The following is a 23,595-nucleotide window of genomic DNA, read 5'->3' as shown; positions in this document are numbered from 1 at the left end:
TCCTCCTGCCTGATAGTTCACAAGACAATATTAATACTACGGTGGTTGAGAATACAATATTTATTTTATTTAGTTAGTTATGTGGTTAATATGGCAACTCAGTAGCCTAAGAAATTGTAAGTCCAACATGCCCAGATACAGTATAAGTTTGTGTTGTTTTCTTTAAATTTATTAATTAATTGACTTAATACTTAAATTAATATTAAAATAGGACTTTCGTATTTATTGTGTTTGTGTATATTCTGGTGTTTTTCTAGTTTCCTTTGAGTGCACCTTACAGCAAGTGTGTGACGTGTTTTTGATTGATGGCTGTGACAGCCAATCACGGCCTGGCTGGCTGTACGTTGCCAGGTAACCTGAATATGGAGACCGGAACAGAGAGGTAAACAGTTGTTGTAGCATTTAGCCTGTAGCTAATAGCTAATAATGGATGCCCGTGAATGTTTTAATTGTTTAGACTCCGTTTCCTTATCGGATATTTCAGCGAAACCGTGTGAGGTTGAAGACGGAGCTGGAGCCGGAGGAGCCACACACAGCAGCGGGAGCTCAGCGCTGCTAACAGCCGCAGGTGGTGCTCAGGCAGCGGCTACGGATCCAAGACCAGCCCGCCGGGTCCTCCAGCCTCGATATGGAGGACTTTAGAGGATGTGGACGACGAGATAACTCCGTTCAAAGTAAGTTTACAATATGTGTCAGTGTGTGTGCATGCCTATTTCCTGTGTTTGGTTCTGTCCATGTCACTGTGTTGACTGGTGCTCTGTTGAGGGATGCTGCTTTACACTTATTGTGACTCCAACATGCTTGAGTGTTACACAGCTGACTTGTATCGTCAGAACAGACATGTTCTGTGATTTTCAGACTGTATCTATCTACTTTAAAGCCTAAATTTATTGTGAAAGTTGCCAGTTTTTCTTGCAGCTCTCCGAGTTATGATCACAACTTAAAGCAGAAGTAAGTGATATACCGTATTTCCTCTAATAGAGGCCGAGGCCTTTATTTACTTTAGCTGCCCAGGGGAACCGGCCTGTACTGGAGACCGGCTTATATTTGAGAGAGGCTATTATTTCTTCCTCTGTTTCATGCTGGTGCTCAAATTTGACAGTTACCGTGCTCAGTTTTCATTCTGCCTACAATTAATTATATTTTTTTACACATTACTGTAGCAGGTACCGCAACAGCAGCGATCAGCTGGACAGGATTAGGCTAATAAACGCTGGAGCACAAGTGACCAGTTTTGTCACAGATCGGGTAGCATCGCAAATCGGGTAGTGACACGCCATGCTGCTAAAGCTCTCTTCGGTCGAGTTGTCAGTGACTGTTTCCTTGAAGCGTGGGTTCATGTGGCACTTCAGATCTAGCTACTGCCATCTGCTGGCACTTGTGGGTTACTGCATCCGTGTTTGGCCGCCTGAGACCAGTGCATCCACAGTGACTGAAATTCAGGTTTTTTCTGTTTGTTTGTTTTTTTCCCATTGACCCGGCCTGTATTTGGGGCCGGCCTTTATTTGTTCGTGTAAACCACGCCCCCGGCCATTATAACAGACCCGGCTATTAAATAGATACCGGCTACTATTAGAGGAAATACGGTATTTGTGTTAATATAAGTCTTAAATAGTTATATCTTCCGACAGCAATCACTTACATAGAGTGTTTGGTCTGAAACACGGGTCTGTCAGTCACTCTGATCTGCTCTGAGCCGAGGAGAAAACATTTATCGTATCCTACAGTTTTTATCCAATGAGGAGAGAGAACGGCATGCAGGGCTGTGTGTGCAGCCAAGGAACGCCGTGAATGTGGCGACGTAGGGACGAGGACTGTTATGGTGCGTTCAAGGAAACTCGTATTTTTCCGACCGTGAAGTGGTACCAGTTCGATCTGGTACGAGTTCACCGGTCGGAAGTTACGAGTGGCCGTTATAGTGACTTTCACCGGTAAAACAGGTCGGAAAAACATGAGTGGGTTGCCTGACACGCTACAAAGTTGTAAGTTGTGACTTGAAGCTGTAATTTATGATTTCAAAAGCCTGCCTGGAACGCAGCATTAGCGAAAACGACCGGACCACTTACTTCTGCTTTAAGGTAGGCTACTGCATATGGAAAAAATAGGTCTAATATATTTGGACATATTAAATCTGTGATCAATATAAGTTTGTTTACAAGTTGTATTGTGCATTTTCTGTCTCTGATCCTATCCTCAAGTGATGTCACTTGAGTCAATAGTGTTGATAATACAAGGAAAACAAAGTTGTCAAGCTGCATTGTGGGTTTTTATCTGTTCAACATGGATGCTTGTGGTTGCTGGTGGCCATTTTTGGAGGATAAATAAGCAGCAGAAATATAAAATGCAAGGCCGGATTGTTGTGGCCGGCGTCTGGAGGTCTGACTAAAGTTAGAAATGTTTCTTCTTTTCAGTCGAGCAACACAAACAGCAAGACGTAGCCTATAGGAAAATAAATCTGTCTATTTGTGTGATCGGTGGAGGAAGAAAACATGCACACTGTGGGTGTGTGTTGAAACTTTTAGAGTTTAGGGACTTCTGTACATCACAGGATCGGTTTGTGTGTTAAAAGATGACACATAAACACACTGTCCCTCACACACACACACACACACACACACACACACACACCTGTGTCTTTGGCTCTGTGCCAGGAGTTGTGACACGCAGACAGACTATAGTTTTGTCCATCTGGCTGCGCTTTTCACTTTTCTTAACATTTACATGTGCATCTTTATTCACATTGAGAATCTCAGACCCGTGTGCTGGTATTCAGGGCCTTGCTGCGCGACGTGAGCGCTTACCTTGAGTCTTGAACAGCATGCTTAATCAGAAACGTCCACACGAGCTGGAGTGGAAGATCCTCTGGCTTAAAAAGAACAAATTTCACATTTTGACTCGATGTGCGGTGTGTGTGTGCCTGAAGCTTTCTGTGTGTTGTGATGTGTAGGTTTGCCATGTAGCACTTTGGTTTTGCGTCTGGTGTCCTTTCACAGAAACAAAAGCGGTTTACCTTTTAGCTACAGGATGTTCAAAGCCAGTCATTTAGAGAAAGGGTGGGAGAAAGATTTTCTATATGAATTAATTACAAAATGCTTCGAAATGTCAAGTATAGATAAAGCTTAATACCCTGTCTCCTCCCTTCTGCAACAGAGAAGCTTTTAAATGGCTCTCTGCCAGCCCCTATCTGCCAAACGACACCAAGGTTACTGGGAGAAGCTGAAATATTCATAATATATGCAAAACCACCGCTGTCCATGGACAGTGTTCATTGGAATTCAAGAGCGAGCTTCAAACCTTTGACAACTGCTTAAGTAATTAGTTGCTGGGAGAGCGACACCCTCCCTCCCCAACCGCCCCCCCCTCACTTCCTCCCACCCTCCTCCCTCTGCATAACTGCTGAAACGGCCAAGTAAATATTAGAGCATTTCCTCTTTTTGGGTTTGATAGCTTAATTGAATGTGTTTTAGGGGAAAGGCTGCAGGAGTTCTTTTTTGTTTTAGTTGGATATGAAATTGATTGTTGTTTAGATTCAGTTTGTATTATGTGTGTTTGGAAGTGCAAAAACTGGAACACTTTTATTTTCTTAATTTGTTTAAAATGAATTCAACTAAAAATCCATTACATTTGAATGTGTAGTTAAGAGAAACGGAACAAATTATCTGAAAAAGCAAACGTCAGGGTGGAATTTTAATCAAATATCTTAAATTTTGCATGACTGAAAAGTCTCACAACATGCTCATAAGTTATGTAACAGTCAGTTTGTTTGGGGTTTTTTTGTGTGTATTTTTCACAAGGCTCCTCATGCCTAATTCTGCTGGATTTGACTTACAGATTTGGGCCAATGTATTATTAATAGCGGACAACAAAGAACAACATGTTTTGTGTTGGAACAATAGCAGAATCCAGTGTTGGACACAGACCTGTGCTGCTTCTCTGCTGTGTCTTCACTCTACAACCCCCCCCACCCCGACACACACACACACACACACACACACACCTCCCGCCTCCCCTGCAAACTGCTAGTCACTGGTCAGTTCGTCAAGGCTGGGAGCTGCTGCACAATGAGAATCATGCCTGAATTGGAGCACAGCCAAAGCCCATTCAAAGCAACTCCCCATGCCTAACGCATTACCCCGGCTTATTAATCTGAAGAGACCGTGTTTTTGTGTTTACTAAGCATGATTCGCTTCTAATTACAGTGAAATAATTATACTTCAAAGGGGGCAGGGAGCCAGGATAAGTGTTCAAAGACGAAAGCACCTCTCGTCACAGGGAGAACTGCTTGCCACAACAATGCAGGACAGCAAAATTAATCAAATGGATGGCGGAGATATTAAAGTCTCTTAATGTAATCAGTCACTTTACACACAGAAGAGCTCAGTAGGAGTGAATTTCAAAAAAACACAACAACACACGTTTAATATTTCTGTGCATCTGTTCATCATCATTAAATGATTTTTACAGCGATACCATGAAATTGTCATAATTTACATTATTATAAATGATTAGAAAATTATTCAAAACAGCAGATCCTCTCCACGGGCATCAAGCATTTATAGACGCGGTATACTCAGGTTTTTTAAGATGGTATTAAAAGGACTTCAGATCATCACTGAAGCTTATTTGCGGACAGCGTGAACTAACAGCTGACTAACCGGGTGTAATATGAACATGTAAGCCTGACTTCAAGGCTCGGTCTGCAGCCATGGCTGGTGTGAACAATTGGACCACCCCTTTTTACGAGCACAAGTGTCCTTGTCCTTGGTAAGGCGAAGGTCGGTGCGTTCCCCCCTCTCTCTCCCGCTGTGACGCTTCCACTGGCCATTCATTTGGGCCTGTGATCGCTCTAATAACATCTCCGTCACATTAAAACCGAACCGGGCTGAGGAGATGTTAATACTCCCCTGCACTCGCTGCCGGGAAATTGGTCATGTATTACAACAAGTGCTTTTTAAGAGCCTCTGTGGCCAAGTCTATGGAAACGGCAGATATTCATGGCCGCCTGCATGTGAAGCTCTTAACACGGTGGATTTTCAAGTTGTGACAGTTCAAGGGAAGCAGCGCTGTTAACATATTCAGAATGGTCCTGTAGCAAGGCCATTCCTCCAATTCCTCTTTGCATCTCCACTGCTCGGCTGACAAGGTTGCCTGCGATGTTTTTATTTATTTATTTATTTTTTTTAAAGGCAGAGATTAGAGAGGAATGCAGCAAACACTCAACTCCAACGCAGGGTCTACTGAAGGGATAATACAGAATTTAAAACACCTGGTGATAAGGTGGGAACACAGACAGACCCTCGACAGACAGATAGATAGATAGATAGATAGATAGATAGATAGATAGATAGATAGATAGATAGATAGATAGATAGATAGATAGATAGATAGATAGATAGATAGATAGATAGATAGATAGATAGATAGATAGATAGATAGATAGATAGATGTTCACAAAACTAGGTCATAACAGCATAAAGTTGGATTGAAAAGAGAAAACTAAAAGTTTCCGGACATCACATTGGATCATAAGCACCGTTCTGCTGTGATTTCTCATCGACAAACTTTTATTTTTACATACAAGTTTGTTGTGTAAATTTAACTGCATTTGACTCTATTATCTGTTTATGTCCAAATAATGTATTTGTTTTGGTTTACAGTCTGCACGAGAAAAGATAAAGATAGATAGATGATGGATAGGGGCGGTGGTCCTCGGCTGGCTGTCACCGCTGGTCACCATGGTGAAGGAGGGATTGATGGCTCCCATTGGCTATTTAAGATGTATACATCATGTTGGTCCAGGGCTGCAGCACCCAGATGGACGCAGGCCATCCATTGTCTGTCAGGGACACAGCTGTCTGAGAAGTGCCGTCCTCCCTCCGCCTTTCTTACAGCGCTAACAAGTCTTTCACCCAACACATAGGATGATGTCGTCTATAGGGGCACGAGGGTTTTTTCTGTCAGTGCACAAGGTTTTCAGGCAGAAGAGGAGGACGAGTGCTAGACTGCATGTACAAGTCTGCTGACACCACATCAGAGCGGCAGAGCTCACAGTGGTTTGTTATTCCCTTTTGTCTGCAAAGAGGAAAAAATGATTTTCAGTGTTATATTTTTGAAGTGCAGGGACTTGAGAATCTAAAGGGAGCATTGTGAAAAGGTGAAGGATACACTAAAGGAAATTGTTATTGCTGCTGTTTTATTTCTAAAGTCAGTGAGACTGGTGAAGTGCTGGAATATTTGCTTTTGTCTTACAAGGACGAGGTGCAGCTCAAGTATCAGTTATCGATTTTTACAAATACTCTGCTTCACATAATGGATCACAAAATAAGAGCTGTGTTTTTATTCCAACACCCTTATACATATGAATAAAAGTCCAGCTAAGTACTTATTTAAAGGTGGTCTGCGCCTCACAGGGTAGCTACGGAAAACTCTCATTCTTATAATTGTGTCCACTCTGACCACTCAAAACAACTATACCTGGGCCTCAGTGCTCTCTGAAAGGAGCTTTTTATAAGATATGCTATAGCTATGTAGCTATTGTTGTCATTTACAGCTGCATACTTGGCACTTTAGAAGAAAAGTTGCGAGTTCAGCATCAAACTTCATCCTTTCACCTGACAATGACTTTCTCCAGCAATGGACAGCAACGCCAGTGTTAACTCTCTATTATTTTCGTCTTCTGAACTTAGCACTCTAACAAGCTTACCGTAGCATGGCGGCTAGGAGCAGAGCCAAAAACAGCAGTGGGCATGACCATTTTAATCCAAAAGCATGTAATTTCAACTTTAATTTTGTAAGCAATATACCGTTTGTGTTAATCCGTGATGTTGTTAGATTTGCACAGAGCTTGGCTTCCTACTCAGCTAAGATAATAGTCTGTATTTTCAGTCTTAAGACCCTTACACATAAAAATTGCCATCAAAAACATTCAAAATGCAACAGACGCGATAATTCTAAGTTTCGCTTTGCATCTGGTGGTTCTTTTCCGCCATGTTGTGCCTTAAAGGGGACATATTATGGAAATATCACTTTTTGAAGGCCCTTTATTTGGGTGTTTGTCTTGCCTTCCGGCCACCAAAATGTGAGAATTGACAAAAAGATCTGTAATGTGCAGGCTCCCTAGGTTGAAATCCACTTGATTTTACGAGCTGTTGTCTTCCAGTGATGTAACTAGGTTTCGAATTTGCATAATACCACCCCTACCTGTGACCGGTAGAAGGGGCGGGGCAAGCAGTGGTTCATTTGCATTTAAAGGGACAGACACTGAAACCAGCCGTTCTGAACAGGGCTGTTTTGAGCGGATGAAAAGAGCTATGAAGTTTGGTCCTTGGAGTATTTTGACCACAGCATGTTACAGACATGTCTTTAAGACACCTGGGAACTATTTTAATTTGTGGAAAGGGGGCAGTATATGTCTCCTTTAAAACTGTACAATGCATACTCGCCATTTATCCCTCAAGTATTCAGCAGCGGTTTGTTTACGTTTGTAACATTCGTGGTCTGTGTGAAAGAAGAAGAAAAATATCTATGAATTACTTGCATGAAAAATACGTCCCCCGCTGTGTGAGGGCCTTCAGTGAGGAGAGGTGATTTCCACAAAGTGTTGAACTACTCCTTTGACCAAACCAAAAGCAGGAGTGACAATACACACATACACATTCCTTCCAGCCAGCCAGTTCATCGCTTCCCCCTGTGGTGTGAGGTGGGACCAGGGAAGCATGGAGTTATTCACTGTCTGCCTACTTGCTTCTAATAGTCTGGCACAGCGTGACTGACGCTGCCCCTCTCAGCCGTGATTGAGTGTATTGATCCGGAGCCGCTGCCGCCGGCGTGCTCCCTGGACAGCAGGCGGGAGGAGACCGACAATCAGATCCTTCACGGAGGGAAAAAGCCCTCCTCATCTGCCTTAATCATCCGATCAATGATTAGCACGCCGGCCCACTCATGTCTCTCTCATCTCCTCACTCTCTCTGCCTGCCCTAAGTTTCTGTTTTATCCTCACTTCCTCGTCTTTTATTGTGTTTGACGCTGCCTTTGCTACGAGGAAGATGAGGAAAGAAGAGGAGGAAGTTGATTCTAGGTGGAGAGAGGACGCTGATAGTGGTTGTGGGCGTAGCGGTGGGTTGGGGTGTAATGGAATCTGACAGTAGGAACTGTTGCTGCTTTTTGGGGTTGGGATGCTTCCACCCCCCACCTCTACACCTCCCCCTCCTCTCCTAGCCCTCCTCACCCCTCCCCGCTGTCGCCGGTATCCAATGGTGCACTCCCTCCCCCCCTCCTCCTCTTCGTCCGACGTTGATTGGGCAGCAAATTGCTCCCATCACCTGGCATTAGTCCAAGTCTCACCAGTCAAAGCTTTTAATCTGATCATTATCCTGGTGCTAAGCGGCAGCAGCACAGCTTCTGTTTGCTGGAGCAAGATATTGTGGCTGATTGAGTGAGGCGGGCGGCTATAGAATTTCAGCTCCGTCGCCGTCGAACCGTTTAAATGTGTGGATTATCAGAACTGGATCATGTGACCTCCCCTGTCTGTACGCTCCACTCCTCAGGCAGCTCCTGCCTCTCTCTTCTACTTTTGTCTTTCTCTTCCTCTACTTCTTCTTTGATTTGCTTCCACTCCCAAGGTTACCCCCGTAAATACATTTTGTGTCCTCACACCCTTATGGAGCACAATGGAGGCAAATAGCAGTGTTATTTTGCCATTCAGCAGAATTTTCTGACCATTTCACCATCTTCCACTCTCCTGGCAACATGTCCTTCAGAGAGGTGATCATGCCTCAGCTCAACATATTTTTAAAGAGTTTATTCTTTGCCTTTCAACTTGCACAAATGGAACAAGGACTTATCTTGAGTGAAGCATGCACTGAAAGCTCATGGTGAGTGTATCTGAGGGTGGCAAAAGTAGCAAAGGGTGAGTGTACCATTTGTCCTGAAAGTTATGGACAGAGGCAGCAGGAGAAAGACAAAGAGAAAGAGAAAGAAATACTGAGGTGGAGGCTCTTTGGGCATGCCATCCACTTCAGCTGCCTACTCACTGAATGTTGTGGCATTTCAGTAAAACTTCTCAAGGCTACAGCTCTTTCCCCAAGAAGGACAAAAAGTTTAGCGCGACAGATCGGTCCAGAAGCTTAATGATCTGTTTCTCTTTGGGTGTAATGCAAACCATCCACCAACCCCCTTGTTGATTGCATTTTGAGTACAGGTTTGTTTCCATCCACACATTTTTATGCACAATAAGTTGTATCGAATTAAAAATGCCTCATGGAAACAGTAAAATTCGATTTAATATCGTGAATAACAAATATCGTGAGTGATAAATGCCGATGGAAACAGTTCTTTGTCGGAAAAATGTGAATTGCGATCACATTTTACGTCGATTCTGCTACGTATTTCCAGCTTTTCAGAGACACGGCTGGAGTAAACAAAGATGCAAGGGGACAGACGGACAGATAGGCTTTTCTGTGAAGAGTCTTTCAACCTACGATCTCCCAGAACTGATCGGAGCGCTGCCGTTCGTTCCCAAACCACAGGTCACTTCCACTGTCATGTAGCATTAAGCTAATGCTAGGTGCATCTGCATCTTCATCAAAACGCTCAGTGGTTTCTAAGGCAACTTTGGAAACACCTTAAAATGCAAGTAATCTATTCAATACACCAATCGATTGATCGCAAAACAGCGTGCGGCGTCATTACGCACAAGTTTCTATTGGATTTACAGCTCTTAGATGGAAACGCACTTTCACCGGCTTTATTCGCATTAATATTTTAAGCGATCTTCAGATAATTCGATTGACAAGTGGATGGAAACATAGCTAGTGTCTAGCACATGATTACAGCAGCCCTTCACCGTACACGAGGAAAAACTGCAGCCGACGGCTAAGTGCTCATTTTCAATTATGTTCTATTAGGAATTCCAGCATCTCCTGCCCCTCGCAGAGAACCCACTCCTGCTGCCCACCCACTAACCTACACACACTCAAATCCGCCACCCGAATGGGCCAAGAGCCCGCAAAACACGCCAGGCGGCGAAACAATGCATGATGTAAGTTTGGAGAGCGTCGAGAGGCCCTTCACGTGGAGAATCAGCCCGCAACCCCGTCTCTCGAGATGTAAGGGCGGGTGATGGGGGAGGGGAGGGGGAAGACGCAGAAACAAAATGACTGTTTTTAGAAGATCCACTTCTTCCTGATGAAGAGAAAACCATCCCTCCCTCCTACCCCGCTTTGTGCAAATGGCCCTTGTGGACACAGAGGATAACTAACACTAGAGATGGGTAGTTATTGCTCAAGTAGCGTTCTCTAACTCGCAAATGGCCCTTTTAAATCTGCGTGGAGGGGCTTTTCTTTAATATAAATGCTGGAGAGCTCCCTCAAAGTAAATGAAGTAAAGAAATTAGAAGATTAGAAAAAGAGTGGGAGAAGTTAATTCCTACACTCGCAAGTTACAGACAAAGAACTTATGATTGACTGTGTTTTATTATAATTGACAGAGTTTACATAGACACAGGGGTTAGTCCGAACAGGCGATGGACAGAAATCAACCTCCCTGTAAGTGACTAATGTGTGACATCAGTCTTCACCAGTGGCCGACTGACAGCCAGTCTATTTGGTGTGACATGAAACAACCACCCTGTTGTTTCACTTCCCGATTCCGGAGGAGTTGATGGAGGGTGTTGATTGTTGTGTCGTTCCCATGACAAACAGGAGGCAGGGGAACCAATTAGTTGCAGCGGCTTTTAACATTCCCCTCAAACCGGGAGGAGATGCAGAGGTTTGCGCTGGAGTCTGCCACTGGCTTAATTATAAAGAGGGGATGTTTTCCCAAGGCCAGCGCATGCAGACATATTATTAATTTATTCTCCTAGCATGAATACATTGAGGTTTTTTTTCATGCAGTGTGTTTTGGATACATATCCTCCACTATAGCCATATTTATTTATTGTGCACCGATGACTATACACTTTGTCTGGGCAACGTTAAGGACAGGAAAACAAGATTGCCCACAGGAAATTTGATAATTGAACAGGCGAAATAAAAAAGAAAGAGTGAATTGAACACATTCTTTTATGGTAGACTTAACCTCACCGTAGCCTTCAGTTGCAGCGCTCTTTCTCTTCATAATCTCCCCCCTCCCTGGGGTCATGGGAGGCTGAGGTCTATATCAGCATATTTTCTGCAGTAGGCAGGGATGACCTCCTCAGGTCAGCAGTCTGTCACAGGGTCAATGACAAGTCTCTTAATTTCAATTATATATTTAAAATGGATCCAAAGATATTGAACGTATTATATGGTTGCTATGTACAGCTGCGTGTTATGTTAGTTATGGTCTTGACACTGTCAGGTTAAATATTTTATCTGAGGCTCTTAGCACTGTATTTTAACCATGTATTACTGTGTATCTTGACTGGGGATGCACTGGTCTGATGTTCAGATTGGATATAGGCCCAGATATTGACTAAATAGCTTGATCGGGTATCGGATAATGGTGATGTTGATCTATTACCTTCAGTTCTATGTTTGTGCTACTGTCTGGAAGTATTTCACACTTGCTACGGCAACAATTTCAATGGCTTCTTGCAATATCTGCAATGGAAATGTTGCAAGTTGCATTGTAAAGTACATTTGGATCGGTATTGGGTATTGGTATTGGTATTGGTGCATTCCTGATCTTGACATCAGTGGAAAAGAAAGAAACCTAAATGGTGTTTGACGTTGAGAATAATAAATGACTTTAGCAGTATGCACTGTGTTGACTATAACTGCTATGTTGTTGAATGCTGTTGAAATATTGGAGGCGATAAAACTTTGCCGATGTTTAGCCACTTTTCTAAAAACCGAAACGCCATCAATCAAGGAAAATTGGCCAAGAAAACCCAAAGTGCAACAGCATTAGCTGGGTTTCCTGCAGTTTTCAAGTGTTTTCATGGTGGATTTTTTTCCTCTTCTCCTAACAAATCATCTGCCGGCTGCTGCTGACTTGTTGGACTTCACTGTGCAAATGGTTCACCACATACGGCAGCTGCAAGCTTTCGGGCCAACTTGTTGAATTTGATGGATAGTGAAAAGGCCTTGGGGCTGCATGTGTTGGCCCTCCCTACCCCATGCTTTCTTTCCTTCTTTCCTGTCTTTGTTTCTTCCTCTCCGACTTACTCTGCGCGCCTATTGATTATCAGAACTTGCTCTCAACACTCGGATGCATTACCTTCGTCTCCTCAGCGTGCCTTCGCTGCTCCGACTGTTGGAGGTTCTCCAGCACTCTCCAAACAGGTCTGATCCTTAACAAAGGTGAGGGGCTGCAGCTCGTTGTGTTCCTCGCACAGCAGAGGTGAACGCGGAGAGGTCTTGTGTTTCCTGGCACACGATTCCTTCAGCATGCTGTCACGTCTCTTCAACCCTCTCCTCCTCTGATGCTACCTGACAGGTGAGAGGGTGTGTGTGTAGGTGTGTTTGTGTATGTAGTTTCATGCATTCTGCAGTCGGGAGGAAAGGGTGCGAGGAGGAGGAGGAGAAGAGGTGGGAGGTATGTAAGGAAGTAGGAGACGAGGGGGAGCTGGGTGTATATGCATTGTGGATCTATGTGTGTCTGTAAGCATGTGGGCATCCGTGTGTGTGTCTATTGATTTGTGTATTCGTGTGTGTGTGTGTGTGTGTGTGCCATGGACAGGGAGGGTGTGTGATGGCAGTGCCTTCAGGCTCCTCCAGGCGTAAGAATCAGTGAGCAGGTGGAGCGCACCGGCAGTGCTGTCTTCTGACGAGTCCCCGCCGTCTCCTGTTTTGTCAGGACCCCTGGAGCGAAGACCAGGGAGTGTGTGTGTGTCTCTGTCTGTGTGTGTGTGTGTGTCTCTGTCTGTGTGTGTGTGTGTCTTGAGTGGTTGGGATGCACTGTGATCATTAGGATTCACAATGGCTTTGACAGCGGGGCTCTGGAGCAGTGGACACAGCATATGCCTAGGGAGATATCTGGTTGGCTGACTGGTTACCTCACTGCACTAACTTCATCCACTCTTGCTTCGAAAACCCAAATCCTGAATTTCCCTCAGACGTACGTGTGTGCGGTGCGGTGCGGTGCGGCCCTCTCTGGAGCCGACTCACACTATTGCATCAGGCAGGCAGGAGTCTGAATTATTCGTTCGCTTTCAAAGTTGCGATTAATTTTACATCAGTCTTGTTTTTATTCAAGTGAATTCAAAGCAGCAGCGTGTTGATTTTGTAATGTGAACATTCAGGACAGCTGGGACTGGAAAAAAAGGCTTTTATGTTGTAATAATTCTGTCTGTTTCCCCCAAAAGCATCATTTTGTTCCTACATCCAAGCTCTTTTGACAGAGGAGGAGCTGAATGTGTGTGTGTGTGACTCTCCTAAGTGTGTAAGTGGCTCAGGTGGTAAAGAAAGGACGTCCTAATAATAGGCCCCTGTCTCCACACTGGTCCACAGGCTGTAGCCGTATCGATTCTGCCTCTCCATCTCCTGCGCTGCCCAGCATCGTTATAGACCAGATACCGAGGGTTTAGTTTGGAATCATGTTGCAGCGCAGAGGCAGCGATTCCTCCCGACCCGAGCTGGATAAAGCCGAACGCCCTGGGGGAGAGGCAGCAGTGGTTTTTAATTGTTTGTAGTGTTAGTTGGCCACGCTGGAGGCGAGCTCTCCAGGGACGGGCCTCCAGCCAGGGTCCTGACCTCGCTACGTACACACAAACACCAATGACAAAATGAACACACACATGCCCAAAGCCTTGGACAGGTACACTGTACCTGAATGCACACTAAACACATGAACATACATGATGAGATAAGCCAGTTAACATTAACAATATCAATGTGAGAATCCACTATGAGATTTGGACCATTATTTTGAAAACCTTCCTTTTTATGGACAGTGAAAACTGTAATGCTCAATGTGGCACTATATAGTAAATAGGAATAAAAATGTCAAATAATACTTTAGCTGCTTTTTGTGATTTGATATGAATGGAAGTGATTGTGTTGTGTGTCGTCTCCTGTCAATCACCGGCCCCTGAATCCGATCCAATCACACCTGAATCGAGGCAAACTCAATGTTGTGATATCAACATTTGTTAAATTGTTGTCCATTGAATTGATACAATATTTTTTTACCCTTGGGAAACATATTGTACGAGCTGAGATACACTTTGATTTTTGCTTTAAAGTGCTGTTGAAGGCTATAAGTCTATAATCTTTGGCGACAGTTAAAACCCAAATGGACTTCTTTTCATAAAGAAAATCTAAAATCTTCTCCGCACACATTTTTTTTTCTCTCCCCTCCTCCTCTGTAGAAGTGGTTGTTTTATCCTTTGATCCACGGTACATTAAAGTAATACTGTGGGTTTGAAAAACCATTAGATGGCCTTTTGCAGGGCAGCAGGTCTCTTTTAAAAGCACAACGAACCTCTGTACAGATCAGGTTAGAAACTTAGTTAAAGGCACAATAACACATAGTCTCAAATTAGTCTTAAATGGTGTTAGCCCTCAAATAAGACCATTGACTCCTGACCTGTGCTGTTGCCATCCAATTACACCTACGGCTTTTTTTTTTCTTCCTTCCATCTCCCCCCCTGTTCTCAGTGAGTTTGCGATTTTCTCCGATTCATCCGAGAGTTAAAATATTCACATGTTGTGTCTTTTGTCTTCGCCGCCCGCCACCTGTCTGACTGTCTGTCACGCTCTCTCTGTGTCTGTCTGTCTGTCAGGGTGGCAGGTCTTGTTGAATAGAGAGTGGGTCATCTCCCTGACAGAGCTCAACTGGTAGTTATGGCAGCCTCGCCACGGCTGGCTGGCTCCACAGTCACCAGGAGACGGGGACGAAGGGGGGGGGGGGGATCATCAAGCCTGTGTCCTCCTGCTCCAGCACACACACACACACACACACACACACACACACACACATCTGTAGTCCACACACTCACACAACATGCACCCGTAATAACAACGGCGCAATGAAGTTGTAAGATTATTGTGACAGACAAGGACGTTATCTGTCAGTTTTATAACCTTACCTGTAGCTTACAAATTACACTTACACCATATTGCCACAATTTTGACTTAAAATTTAAGTGAACTCTGATTTTACTTCAGCTAATAAATAGATGTATATATATTCACTGTCATTGGACACATAGATATTTGATAGTTAGCCAGTTTTTTTTGTAATTAACTTTTTTTTTTTTTTTTGATTCCACATATCAATATTCCATCAACATTTTACATATAGGTACAGTTTTCCAACAGTATAAAACATTCCTATATATTCTATTCCTATACATAGATAGACATAAATTCTCAAGTAAAGTTACAGTAGAGTAAATGTGAAGTAAAATAAAACACTTTCCTTATTGTTACACCTCTCTTGCATTGTCCCTTTTCTCCTGTTGGAGGGTAAACATAACAAAGACACATATGAACAAGTTTGTAGCCTGAACCAAGGGGGTCAGTAATCTACAACACAGTGTCCTTACTACACAAAGTCTGCTCTCAGAATTAACCCAGTTTTCCCAGTAATTTTTTAAAAATATCTGTTTTTAGTCTCCATTCTATAAATATTAAGCATTACCTCGACCCAATCCTCCATTTTTGCTGCATCTGATTTTAGCCATTTTCATTTTTTTTTAGCTGCCACCAACATTATTCGAAATAACCATGAGCATTTGAACCTAACTATGTGTTTTCTAGAGTTCATGACTATATTCTTCTGTTAATGATAACCTCAGTTGTGTTGTGTGATGATGATTTGTTTATACCAGCTTGCTAGTTAGTTTACAATTTAGCCTGTACTTGCTATGTGAACTTGCTTCACTTTCCGAGTGGAATATATTTGATTTTATTCATAATTTGGGGATTTTTTTTTTTGTTAAAGTAAGTTATGTTAAACAAGAAACAATATGTTCTTTCTTCTTGGCTTTTTTTCAGTGTGAAGAAAGCCAAGAAGAAAGACATATTGTCCGTTTTGACACCGCTGTGCTGAGCTTTGGGTCGGCACCCGGTGTATTTTCAGACTGTGAGTCGAGCACGTCAGTTTCTTTTGTTTCGTATTGTGTATTAATGTCCTTGTTTGTTGAGAACAGGTGGAGAACACACATAAAGTTTAATAACCAGGGGGCCGACAGTCTTCCTCCTCCTCCTCCTCCTCCTGCTGCCTCCTTGTCTTGAAGCTCAGACATTGTTCACCCACTTTGTAGAAATCAATACATATGCAAAAAGATAGCAGAATTACAAGTTTGATTGATATTTCCAACATAAAATGAGCGGGGAACTGAAAGGTATAGTTCTCTCAGCTCTAATATATTTTGACTCCTCACCATGAGGATAGTTACCATTAAGTGGGGGGGATAGGGGAAAAAAAGACATAATACTCTACCAGCCAACGTCCCAGTTATTCCACAAAGCCAATAGTGTTTTAATCTTCTTCGCCACTTAATGTCCCATTTAAATGTTCTGCAGCCTTCAAATATGAATCATGAATATCTGCACCCGGGGGTTGGCCAGCTCAGTCTATTAGAATACATCACTACTCTACCAGGGGACCACTTTGTGCATCCCTCTAAAATGTATCATATCTCCACTGTAGAGAGGGAGACATGACTTCATGTGTCTTGTGATGTAAGTATTATTACAATTCATGAAATTCAAACACTTATGGCAGGGCCATTAATTTGAACCATAAGCTGTTGGGGAGAGATTTACAGTGGAGTTAAGGGCGATCGCACCATTAAAAGACTTGGGATGGAGAGAGAGAGAGAGAGATAACTGGTTGGAGCTGGAGCTCAGCAATAGCAGCAGCTGTTTGAATTTTCTTCATGTATAAATGCAGCAATTAATATTTTTTTGTTTCATGCTCTCAGGTCAAATCCGCAAACATTTCCTTCAGAATTAGAGGGGGAATAGTGGAGCTCTGAAGGTTCACCAGTTAAAACATAACCCCTGACTTCTGCCTCGGCTCCATCTCGGTCTACAAAGTGCTGAATTTTGCATGAGCGCCTGAGCGTATAGCAACTGGAACCCTATAGCGTTGTTTACTGATACTTCCTCGAGGCGTCTCATTCCGCGCAGCCCATTCTGATAAGAGCGCGAGCAGCTGAGACCTGTCTCCCGTCGTTGCTGTGTGATGGTCTTGTTATACAGCGGGAGCATGAAGAAACAACGGGCAGAGGTCAGGACATGCAGACATACTTCTCTGCTTCAAAATGACCAATCAGGAAGTCTGCTCCCAGCCAATGTTCGTTTCTCAGATACAGCCGGTACAAACTGACATGTGACTCACTGCAGAAATTGTCTGGGTCGTTCCTCAGTGCTGTAAGTGCAAGAAGAAATGTATTTCCCTGCTCCGGGAAAATCGATTTTTACTGCGATACAGTATGACAAATACAAACTTTTAAACTGTATTTAGTGAGAGATGACGTAGCCTGTCACACTGTATCTGTATCCATTACTGTAGCAGACAACGTGGAAACAAGACTGCCTATCTCGCTCCACAGGGCAAACATCTACAGATTTTTCAAGAATTCATCACATGCATCATTTTCTCTGTGTTTTATTTGAAGTATTGATCCACACGGAGATGTATTTGTGGTTTTCAGCACCAAAAACCATCGCATTTCCTCTCTCTGGTGCTCTGAGGGTAATGAACCAATCAGATGAGACTCTGTCTCGTAACGTTCTGTTATTATCTCATAGCGTGGTGAATGTGCAGGTCACAACTTGTCCACCAGAGCGTTTTGGAGTTGTTGGATTGTGTATTTGATGAGTTTGATGAGGGAAACCAAGAAATCCCATTAGCCTCCATAGTGTAGCTCTGAGCAGCTCGCGGCTCTGCTCCGCCGTTCTAAAAACAGCTTGCACCGACAATTAAAGGTAACGAACCTACTGCTAAAACTATAGGGATTATGGCATTGGGCCAATTTGCCAAAATGTTGAACTATCCCTTTAAGTGGAGCAGAGGCGCGGCTGAAGTCGACTGTTTTGTGACATCACAAAGACACAGATTGTCTGACGGTGCATTTTAAAGGCTGTGTGTGTATTTTTCTGTGAACTTGGCACTTTGTCCTAGTAGATATCAATAATCAAAGAAGACATGGACATCTGCTTTTATACGATATTGAACCTTAAGTTTAGAGGCACTACTAGACAATGCAAACTTTATACTATACCTATTCTATCCTTAATGTTACTTGACTTGACACAAACACAAATAGGTTCTTGTCAACTGAACTGGGTTAAATAATGAGTCCACTCCAGCTGCGAGAAGGAAATTTTTTTGAGTTTTAGTTGAATCTGAGCTGACTGTAATCTGCTGCGAGCGGCTCGGGCTCCGTGTTTGCTATCATTTGTCACATGGCCGCAGTGTTATGGGTTCAAACAGAAATTTGCAATGGCTCATTGCACTCCAACAGCACACTTTTCCATCTCCACTCTCCCCTTGGCCCAGTTTCATTATCCTCAAGGTATTCAAGGAGTAATGGCTTCGAGGGCCAGAAACCTATTGGCCATTTCAAGTTCCTTAGCCAGACCTTCACAGCTATTGTTCAGGAGCCGTGTGAGAGTGTTTTTGTAGAGACGAGATGGGATTTGTACAGTTAAATGAAACAGTATTTTTGCTCACAACCCTTTAATCCCTTTTAAGCCAAACACCTGTGATAAACGCAGATTTCAAGATGTTTGATGATTTAAATACACAGTCGGATTTAACAGCAGAGATAAGACACTGATACTGTATCCTTATTTCCCATATGCTCAGAAATTCTGTTGTTTTCTGCGAACATTTAATATGTTTCCATGCCAGCGACAACAATTAAGTGTTTTAGCTGTGTTAACAAGTCAAAACGACTTTGTTTACATCCCTAAAATTCAGGTGCTGTGTCGTCTCCACAGAGAGAAAGAAAAGAAAAAAGATGAAGAAGTGTCTTTACATGTAAACATCGTCTGAGAACCAGGCCGTCTTTTTCTCCGAGGAGCTGCTGTAGTGTAACTTCAGCTCCATTGAGCATCACCCTTCACTGGGTTTGAGGTATCTGATTGAGTCCATCCATGTGGAGCGCTATTGAATCAAAAGAGTAAACCTCAAGGACATGGTCCACCACACACACTTCTGCTGTGTGTGGAAAGCTTAGGAAAATCCTCGCACGTTACAAAGAAAACCTCAAAAAACACTCAAAACATGCGAAGGAACTGTATCTCGCGCAGGTGCATGCACTTAATGATGACTAGTGTTATGAATAGGTGCAGTTGTGGGTTTAAAATCGGAATAATATGAAGTTAAATTGACATTTTTACTGTCACTGTTTTGTATTCAGCTCAAGAGGCTGTAATGGAATAGCAGCCAGTGATTTATCATTTAATCTCAGCATGCGTAATCTGTTCTCCACAACCCCAGTGAGATGTTTTTCCTCATAATTATATTGTTCTTGATTGTCGGGGCCGTTGATTCGCATTAATGGTTGAAAGGCAAATTCTTGTTCAGAGGGAGATTTGTCTCAGCAGAGAGAGAGACGCAGGGAGCTGCTGAGAGATGGACTGGTCAGCAACAATAACCCTGCACTCACCACTGCAGGAGACAACGCCGGACCGCCGTAGACTCAGCTACACCTCTCAAGTGGTTAATTAAATGAGTCCAAGCACAGTGCTAGTGTGCAACGCTTGGTTTACCATAAACAATGTGATTAAAGCGGCCATGGGCCAGCCAGAATGTAGAGTTGGGAGAAAGAAAAAAAAAACAGATCACCATGGAGATGTGTGAGGGGAGAAAAAAAAAGGTTTGAATGCAGATAGGGATGTCATTATTACTTTTTTTATTCATTATTTTCATAATGACTGTCATTATGCGCAGGCTCTGATTGAATTCCATTTTGTTCGTCAGGTTTGTGGCGAGCGGAATAATTATCACTTAAGTGATATTAAGATTCATGCTGAACATTTTCATGGTCAGCCACAGGCAAAGGGACATGCTCGTCTTTGAATATAAAAGAAAAGACAAAGAAATCTAATGTTTTTTTGTGTTTTTTTTCTCGCTGTGGAAATTAGTTGTGACTGATTGGAAACAGGGACAGAAATAATATTGGTCTTATTTTGAGAACTGACTCACAGAGAGAATTTTTTCCACCACTCTCAGCAACATGTTGCACATAAATGTCAGATTAATTATAATTGTGTTATGGTTTTGGTTTGATTGCTTGTACTGTAAGTAGATTCATCTGTCCTACATGTAAAACTCAGATACAGTCATCAGCATTGGTACAGTAGAAACTGATGAAAACAGATGATTACATCACTGGAAGTGTAATTATCTGTGGACTAATTCATTTAGGCTACAGCATGTGAAATATCAGCATTGATTAAATCGGTGCAGCCATTAAAAAAAAAAGGAGGAAAGATAATATGGATTTTTAGCTGCAAAGAGACTCATCCACTCTTTTTTTTCTCAGTTTCCACTCAGAACAGAACAAATCACATCAAATGTAGCATCGACAGTTACAGTCGTTGTGATCAAACCTGTGTTAAGTGTCAACCCTTACTAATTGACTATTTAGTGACATTTGCATTTTGATCATGACACAGGATCCTACTCACATCGGTGCTGCCGAGGCGCCCGCGTGCAAGGCAGCGAATCCCCCGGCAGCGTGCAGACAGAGTCCTGGGTTCTTCAGCTGATGGTCTGGAATAAGGAAAACTTCAGGCTCAGATCCAGACGACGCCTCTGACATGTCGACGTGAGTGGTTTCACGAGTTTCAGACGCTTCATCTTTTCCATCCACGTCTAACAAATTTCAATCAGAAATTGTCTCATTAACCCTTTAATAGCCAGTTCAAAGTCAGAATAAAATCATCTTAACATTACACAGTGGTGGAAAGAGACTGTGGAGTATTTATTCTTCAATTCCACTAGGGAAATACTACATATGCTGTATATCTATAGGTTATTAATTGACAGTTCAAAATCCACCTCCAGCTTAAATGCAATAAATGACAAAGATAGAAGGCTTTTATTTTGACATGAAAGCAGGTTTTTTTTTTTTATTAATAGTAATGGAGTATTTTTACATTATATAAATATTAGCTTTTACTTTACTAGGGCATATTTAATGTTAATATGTGTGTTGCATGTCAGGTTTTGCAGATTTAAATGATGCATTCACTGGTCCATCAGTGGGTCAGGTAAACTTCTAAACATTTTCTATACATTGGCTCCTCTTGATCTGGTTTTAAATTGTACAAAAATGACTTTTTGAACCAGTGACCTCACATGACCTCTGTTATTGTTGTTGTGTTTTCCCCCTTCCTTCATCCTAATAAATTCTATTATAATATTTGTATTCATGTTATTTATTACAGTAGGATGTCAGATGGGGTTAAAACATGAGACATTCCTGATTCTTGAATATTGTGGTTAATATTTGATGTTTTTTTTCCTATTAGTGTGGATGAACTTTTTCCATTTTGACTCCTCTGCTCGCACGTCGGAGAAGCGTGTGTCAGCGCTTGTCTTCCTGTCTTCTCCCCTCTCTCTCTGCATCTCTCTCTCTCTCTCGCTGCCTGGTACAAGCAGCGGGCGGGCCGGCAGCCTACCAATGTGTTCAGTGAGGGGATTTGGCCGGGCTCTAATCAATCACTGACAGATTACCTCCAAAGCCACTTCCACAGCCATTAAAGCAGGACAAATGCAGAATTGCAACTGAACAAGTTGGAGTTTTTAAGCCAACACCAGGACTTCCTGGTTATTTGTCAAAGTCACTGCCGCTGAGCCGCATGAGTGGCTGCGCGAGTGTGTGTGTGTGTGTTGTGCGTATGTGTGTGGGGCTCAGAGGAAAGCTGGTCAGGCATTCGCTCTGTGTGTGTGTGTGTCAGGGAGAATGAGGGAGAGAGCAAGAGACAGTAACAGAGTGAGTGAGTTATTGTTACTGTATGTGTGTGTATGTGTGTGTTTTTACACTCTCAGGTGTGCGTGCGTGCGCGTGCGTGCGTGTGTGTGTACACATGCCGTGGGCTGTGTCGCTCTCGGCCCAGTGGAGCTTACAGTAAATCACATTCCCTTTATTGCCAAATTTAGCAGCTTATGCTCAATAGGCTCTGCTCAAATATACGCTGTGTCCCATCAGGGCGTTAGTCTGGGCTCATAAAAGAGGATCGGCCACACACACGCACACACACAGACACACACACTAGCCATTCCCTCCTCTATTCTCCAACATTATTTCCCCTCGTCTTTATCTGAGCACTGGAAACAGTCTAATCTCTTCTTCTTTCTCCCTCTGGATTTTCCTGCTTTGAGATTGTACACCCCCCCTCCCCACCTCAACTCCTACCCCCCATTCACTTGGGCTTTGTTTATACCAGCGTACACTTCATAGGGAGACACTAAGAAATTGGATATCATCATTTCCACACTGTATTACCAAGGGAGCAGGGTCTATTCTAAAGAGTGGACATTTCATCCTATAAGCTTCCCGTCTCTCCTTTTTGTGCAAATTGATTGTGACATTTTTACGTCGTCGCAGACATGGCAGGTTAAGTGATGATAATTATTTAGAAGAGATGAATAAAAAAAAATCTGAACAGTGACATCAAAGCAAGTAGGTTTTCTGTTTCTGTTCTGTTGCATGTTTTTTTTCCTTATTCCGCAAATACGGAGCGTTTTATTCGCACCAGAAGGTTTGATTAGCTTTGATTAAGCTCTTATTCTGAAAAGCCGGCTTTGTTTTCACTTGTTTTCACATGAACAAGAGTGTGTTATTTCATTTATTTTTAGAGTATGTATTAAGAGGAGGGAGGGGCAAAAAAAAAAAAAAAAAAAAAGCATAAATAAAAGTGCAGATTTGAAGTGATGCAGGCCGACACTGGAAGTCCACAGGCAGTGGAGTTGAAATTTAGCTGGTCATGTGACTATGACACCCACCTCTCTTCCCCATCTCTTCCTCCTCCCTCCATCATGACCCCAGAGAAGGGAAGAAAACACACACACACACAGACCCCATACCAACACAGGAGGCGGGATTGTATTTGTAGGTGTGTGCGTGCGTGTCTTTATGTGTGCATCCTTTTGTGCAGCTGAGAGTTGTGTGGGCGTCCATGCTGTGTGTAATGTGCATGTGCGTGCGTATGAGTGTGTGTGTGTGTGTGTGTGTGCGTGCGCGTTCCCCCACCCCCCCTACCCCTCCTTCTCCCCTCCTCCTATTCAATTAAGAGCTTAAGCTCATTAGTGGCAGACTTACATCATTACCTCTCCAATGGCTAATGAGTTAAAATCTATTTAGATTTATGTTGCCGTTAAATCGCCTCCACCGCAAACACACACATACACACACACATACATGCAGGTTGTGTCACAATCACAAATCAGTAAAAAAAAAAAAAAAAGGGTGTTAGAAAATTAAAACCTCAAAGTGTCCTACACAAGACTTCCCACATCAGTGTGTGGAGCCTTTTATAGCATCACTGCATATTCAACACACTTGAATGATACCTTTGCCTTCAGTGTATGTAAATCAGACAGAAAGCCTGGTAACACACACATCTACACACACACACAGTCCACAACACAACACAAAGCCCTGTTTTCTCTCACTTAAAGCGTTGTAGGATTTTTCTAATTACT

General features: G+C 42.9%; 1 protein-coding gene across 2 annotated transcripts in view; it reads left to right on the top strand.

The window, feature by feature from the left end:
• Positions 1-622: 622 nt before the first annotated feature.
• The window catches only part of LOC146990810 (fidgetin-like), a 55,235-nt gene continuing 32,262 nt past the window's right edge, over positions 623-23,595 (top strand). For both annotated transcript variants that reach the window (XM_085799574.1, XM_085799582.1), the window contains exons 1-2: positions 623-674; positions 20,562-20,713. The gene's annotated coding sequence lies outside the window, so the exon portion shown is untranslated. The remainder of the gene's footprint in view (positions 675-20,561; positions 20,714-23,595) is intronic.

Source organism: Trachurus japonicus, chromosome 2, assembly GCF_045865225.1.
Source record: "Trachurus japonicus isolate A0001 chromosome 2, Traja_1.0".
Lineage (NCBI taxonomy): Eukaryota > Metazoa > Chordata > Actinopteri > Carangiformes > Carangidae > Trachurus > Trachurus japonicus.
This window is presented reverse-complemented; position numbering and strand designations above follow the sequence as displayed.